This window comes from Teleopsis dalmanni, chromosome 1 (assembly GCF_002237135.1).
Source record: "Teleopsis dalmanni isolate 2A chromosome 1, ASM223713v2, whole genome shotgun sequence".
Taxonomy (NCBI): domain Eukaryota; kingdom Metazoa; phylum Arthropoda; class Insecta; order Diptera; family Diopsidae; genus Teleopsis; species Teleopsis dalmanni.
In genome coordinates, this window is record NC_051846.1 from 93,573,860 (window position 1) to 93,580,550 (window position 6,691).

Consider the following 6,691-nt stretch of genomic DNA (forward strand, 5'->3'; position numbering starts at 1 on the left):
ACAGGTTCTTGTCTGTGATAAATATATAACAAAATGTTAAATTTCTTGATTTATTTAACACTTTACCAGTCCAGTAAGTATTGAGATAAATATTAATGCAAAAACTTTAATTTCAAATTCTTCACCAAATTACCCGTATTAATAATTACACTTTACGATTACGATTATATTTTGTGTAATTGGTTTTAAAGTTTTACACTTTTTTTTAATTTATTATTTTTAAGCTTAGAAGTTTTTTTGTTTTTTTGCTGTCTCTATCAGCTGATTTATATTTTTGTGTATAAAAAACTGTAGCTATCTGTCTCTATCAGATTTGTTTGTATTAAATTTAGTGTCACTATTATTAAAATAAATTATGTTCCACAATAAAAGCGCCCAATTCTGATTTATTTCTAACATACCACAATATATATATGCACACAATTTTCCCCATTAATTCAGCAAATCATGCGCAGAATACTTCCATAACTATAAACTTTGTTGACGTGCAAATAGAAAGACACTGTGAGTACTTCAAATAATTTACCTCTTAGCCAAATTAACTATTTAGTTAAATTTTGCAGAGCAAATTTAGCACACGTACATTTGCTACGAACTTTAACGAAAATGAAAATTGATGGACAACATAAGTAAGCTGAAAATAGTTGCCTGGAATGCAAACGGGCTCATTAAACAACTATCTGAGCTAAAACCGTATCTAAATCAAAATAAAATGTTTATCTTACTGATATCAGAATCCCATTTGACATCTAAATGATACATTGCTATCCCAAACTACAACATATATCCCACAAATAACCCAGGTGACAAAGATCAATGCAGTAAAACAATATGCTTTCGAAAATATACAAGCCACAAAGGTAGCAGTTGACGATTCTCAAAGGTATTTCACAATTACGGCTATTTACTGCCCACTCAAATTCAACAACACAGCAGAAGAATATCTAAAAATCTTAAAATAACTTGGTGATCGCTTAAAATAGGTGTAGACTTTCATGCAAAAACTCAGATTTGGGGGTAGAGATTTACGAATGTGAAAGGTAAAAACCTACATGAAGCGATAGTAACGAACAAATCCTCTTTCCTTAGCACGGGGAACCCACATATTGGCCAAGTGATCCTAGAAAGACTCTTGACCTAATAGACTTCTTTACTATAAAAATGTGAAAAAGGAACTATTAACTATATAATCATCAACTGACCTTTCATCAGATCACTCTCCGATTATAGTTAATTACAACTCTACAAAAATGCAGCCAAACGACTTCAGCAAGTCGTTCGGCTTTCGAGAAGTTAAAAAAACACGCAAAATTTTAATTTTTAAAAACTTTGTTTATGATCGCCTTCAAAGTGCTCTCATAACGGCCAAATAACACTCCTTATTGATCGTTTGACCGTCCGGAAGGAATTCATAGTGCACTACACCACGAATATCGAAGATTTGATTTTGGACCGACTTTGGCGTTCTCTTTCGGTTTCGGCTCACCTTTTAAGCACCATTCGGTCAAATTCATAGACCCATGACTCATCACCAGTTATGATGCGTTCGATGAATGTGGGGTCACTATCTGCGTTGGAAATCATCTTTTTGGTCACATCACAACGACGCTTTTTTTCAGCTAAAAATGAAATTCAGCTAAAAATCACCACACGAAAATTTTTGAACTTCTTTGTATAGACGCCAAACAAAAACTAATCGTACGATATGCGTCAAACTTTGACAGAAAGTGTATAATAGTGTTGCCAGCGTGAAAATAAAAAAATTTATCGAGCGCCTTTTCTGATCACAAGGTATATAGATAATGTTGGGATACATTTAGGGAAATTCTAAATGATAAACTATAAAATGTTTCTCTTAAGTCTGATCCTGAAATAGACACAGCTATTGCTTATCTGAACAACACACTTATAACAGCCGTAACTGATTCTACACCTGAAATAAAAATGACCACCAAATATTACAAACTTTCACCAGAAATCAAGGAAATAATAGCACTTAAGAGAAGGCTAAGAAAGCAATGGCAGCTAAACCGAGCGCCTGTGTTTAAGACGCAAATAAACAAAGCGACTAAAAATTTAAAGGAATTATTAAATAAAGACAAGCAACTAAATATAGCGACGAATATTACCAAGTTTGACCCCAATAAAGCAACAAAATATTACTTATGGAAAGCTACGAAACTTTAAAAACATGTTTACTAATGACCAAAATGCAATTGCGAAAAAAATTAATGCGAAAAAATCTTCGGGATATAACGGAATCACTGGAAGGAACTGCCTAATAACGGCTTTATTTTTATACGTAATCTTTTCAACTGCATACTTAAAAATAAATACTTTCCAAAACCATGTAAAGTAGCTGAAATCATAGCCATATAAAAATCCACGTCTAGTGGAGTCTCACAGACTCATTAGCCTATTGCCTTGCTTATTAAAGCTATTTGAAAAAGTATTTATGAGAAGACTAGACCCTATTATACACCAAAATAAACTGATTCCAGATCACTTATTTGGCTTCCGCAAAAAACACTCAACTATCCAGCAAGTACATCGTGTTATTAACAAAATTTCAATCGATCTTGAAAAGAAACAATTGATAAATGCAGTATACTTAGATGTAGCGAAAGCTTTCGATAGTGTTTGGCATGATGGACTCATTAAACAATTAACAAAAATTCTGCCTGAGAATTATGTTCAAATTCTCAAGAGCTACATCATTGAACGTTACTTCAACGTAAAAAAACATCCGGTTTTAAAAACATAAAAGCGCGTGTCCCACAAGGTAGTGTAATATGCCCTGTTCTCTATCTACTTCACACAGCCGACATCCCAACCTTAGCTGTTGCAAATGAAATGATTGCTACCTTCGCAGACGATACTGTACTACTCGCGTCAGACTCCAATATTGACATCGCTAGAGGTAAACTCCAAAAGAATCTAAACATAGTTTCTGAGTGGTTCTTGCATTGGGGTATAAAAATCAATAGAGACAAAGTCACACAAGTGTTGTATACTAACAGAAAATTTGTGGACAAGCAGTTGCTCCTACATGATGTACCAATACCAAAAAGTACCAAAGCCAAATATCTTGGAATAACAATAGACCAGGAACTTACTTGGAAAAATCACATAATCCAAAGAAGAAATGAAATGAAACAAAAGTTTGGCTAACTATATTGGATGCTAGGACCTAAGTCAACGCTTTCTTTAAAAAACAAAACACTAGTATATACCTAAAATTGTAATTATGACATTAGTGCGATATGGCATCGAACTTTGGGGGTACTGCCTCCAAATCTAACATTCAAATTATTCAAAGGTGCAATCGAAAATATTAAGAACAATCGTTAATGCTGATTGGTATATACCAAACAACGACATCCATAAAGACTTTGGTGTTGAGCCCATAACCGAGGTGATAAAAGCAGCTAGTGCAAAGCACATAACTCCACTACTGACACATAAAAACTCAGAACTCCAGACATTACCGACGAAAGAGTCAGCTCACACCAGAAGACTAAAACGCTCATTCCTAACAGACTTAATAAATATTATGTTCTAATGTAAAAATTGTTTTTTCATGTTTCTTAACTTATTGCAAAAATTGTATTTGTTAAATATTGATTTAATATTACGTATTTTCTTTATATACTAAAATTCTCCCAATTACTTATTGCTATTTAGTAAGGCAGATGTGATTATGTATAAATAATAAAAATTTAGTGAATTGAATTAGGAATAAATAATAATAATTTTTTTGTATGATATTGACTGTTGCGAGAACGCAATGTTGGTCGAATGCGGTAATAAAAGTAGAAATTACAACTTTCTGGAAAAAACAATTTTGTGTAGGCTTTTTAATAATCACAGCAAAATAAAAATATCGCTTAGCTGAAGTATAAACTCAGTGATTAAAACATTAAATTAGTTGGTTTAAACATTTATTTTTAATATTGATTATCAGAAATTCTTTAAGCGATTGATTGCCTTGTTCTAAGATATAATTGTTTCTACTTTAACAGTCCGCACTGCTAAAAGATAAAAGTTTTAGATTCAATTAATATCAATTGTAGTAGTTAAATAAAGATCACTAGGGGAGAATTACAGTCAACCTGCAGATCAAATTCAGGAAAAAAAAGACTCTACAAAGAAGCTACAGATCTAATGTCAGAAACAATACAAAAATAACAGATATTTCAAAAAAAAAAAGAAAAAACTATATGATTAAGGATTTGTTAATTTGACGGGCATCACCCATGTTTCCGTTACGGTGATTATGCCTCAAAAAATTTTAAAATATAAAAAAGGGAAAAAAAAATGTTTGAAATTTATATAAAATTTTTTAACATGTTTAAAGTAAATTTTAATTAAGAACTGTGATTTGTAAATTTATGAAATTGATAATCAGTTTTTTCTCTTTTTGAATATTACAAAAAAAAATAATTTTTTTTATATACTATACATTAGATACATATATTACAAAATTTTTTTATTTTTTTTATATAATATACTTAAAGATATAAAAATTATTATAAATATTTTTTATTTTTATATATTATAAAAAAAACAAAAAATGATTTGCTAATTTATTTTGAAAAAAAAAATAACATGAAAATTTCATCTAGGTGCAACGGGAGCTAACGTCATTTCAGCGACTGAAGTAAGTGCATTCTACGATTGTATTTTGTTTATTTCTTTTTATTGATCTGACATAATTTTTTATTGTAATTTTTTTTTGGGTTTTTACATTCTCTCTTGCTAATTATAGATTGGAATTTTTGAAAGAAGTTTTTTTTGTTTCTTATAATACACAAAAATATGACGAACGGCTTGTTTTACTCGTCAGACTTATGTTTTTTACTGCATTATTTAACATTTTTTTTGTTTTGTTGTCTTGAGGAAAGGAAAAAAAGGAAAAAGCATTGTAAAACAAAAAAAAACTAATGTTAATATTGTGAAGTTGTTTGTTTTGAATTTTTGTAAGCTTGAACAAAAATTTTATACAATAGATTATAATTATGAAATTTTATTTATTTTCTTAAATTAGCTAATTTTTTTATTGTACCTATTTATACTTTTTAGTTAATTTTTTTACAATAACAAAAATTAATTAATTTTTTACGTACTTAATTTTGTCATTAATTAGAAATTTAAATTACTGAAAAACTGTTTTATTTTAAATATAAATATAATTACATCATTATACATTAAATAAATCATAGCTTTTTTCATAACTTTTAAATTTCTTATATATTTTTTATGAAATATAAAGAATTAAATGACAAAGAAATCTAGATTAGTTAGGTAAAATGAAGCACTATGAATAATACTATATTAGAAAGCTCGCACATAGAGGTCAATAAGAAAGGAAAAAAACTAAATAGATAATATTTACTTACTTACTTATGTGGCCATAACAACCCGTTACCGAGTTTCGGCCTGACGCAGCATGTCTCCCCAGGCGCCTCTGCTGCGTGCGTGCCTTCTCCAGTCTCGTATATCAAGTCCAGTTAGTGCTCCCTCAACTTGATCACTCCACCGGAGACACGGTCTACCTCTACGCCTTCTTCCGTCAACTACTGCTTCAAACACCTTTTTCGCCGGAGCGTTTTCATCCATTCTCACGACATGACCAAGCCAGCGAAGCCGCTGGATGTTAATGCGCTGAATTACATCAATGTCGTGATAAAGCTCTTACAGCTCGTGGTTCATTCTAATGCGGTAGTCGTCGCCAACTCGTAGAGGACCAAAGATCTTACGAAGAACTTTTCTCTCGAACACTCCCAGTGCTGCTTCATTATTCTGTGATAACGTCCATGCTTCTGCGCCATACAGAAGCACAGGGAGGATGAGCGACCTATAGAGCGTAAGTTTCGTTTGTCGAGAGAGGGCTCTACATCCCAATTGCCTACTGAGCCCATAGTAGCACCTATTAGCAATGGTGATTCTTCGTCTGATCTCCAGACTGACATCATTTGTATTCGTTACGGCGGCGCCAAGGTAGATGAAATCCTTGACAGATTCGAAATTATAGTCGCCAGCCACTAGCCCGGTGTCCGAGCGACGCACATTTCTACCAGTAGTCGACATATACTTCGTTTTTCCCTCATTCACCGCTAAACCCATTCCTACAGATTCCTTTTCGATAGCAGCAAAAGCAGCTGTAACATCACGCTTGCTACGCCCAATGAAGTCAATGTCGTCGGCGTAAGCAAGGAGCTGGACACATTTGTAGAATATCGTCCCATTACGATGAACACCTGCCCTGCGCATGATCACTTCCATGACGAAATTGAAGAGTTCACATGATAAGGGATCACCTTGTCTGAAGCCTCGCACGGTATCAAAAGGTTCAGAGAGACTCGATCCTACCTTGACGGAGCTACGGGTATTACTCAGCGTCATTCTGCAAAGCCGAATTAATTTTGCAGGGATACCGAGCTCAGACATTGCGGCGTAAACGCGATCCCTAATGGGCTATCGAAAGCTGCTTTATAATCGACAAAAAGGTGATGAGTGTCGATGTTATGTTCGTGGGCTTTTTCCAGGATTTGTCGCAGTGTGAATATCTGATCAATGGTGGAGCGACCAGGTCGAAAGCCGCACTGATAAGATCCAATCAGTGAGTTGGCATGTGGCTTCAACCTTTCACACAGTACAGTTGAAAGAACCTTGTACGGGACAGGTATTA

The 6,691-nt window shown here is 33.1% G+C and overlaps 1 long non-coding RNA gene across 1 annotated transcript; it reads left to right on the forward strand.

The window, feature by feature from the left end:
• The first annotated feature begins 335 nt into the window (after window positions 1-335).
• LOC119672471 lies at window positions 336-1,438 on the forward strand. Its single transcript, XR_005251901.1, has 2 exons — window positions 336-504; window positions 564-1,438. It is a non-coding gene; the product is annotated as an uncharacterized LOC119672471 (long non-coding RNA).
• The last annotated feature ends 5,253 nt before the right edge of the window (window positions 1,439-6,691 follow it).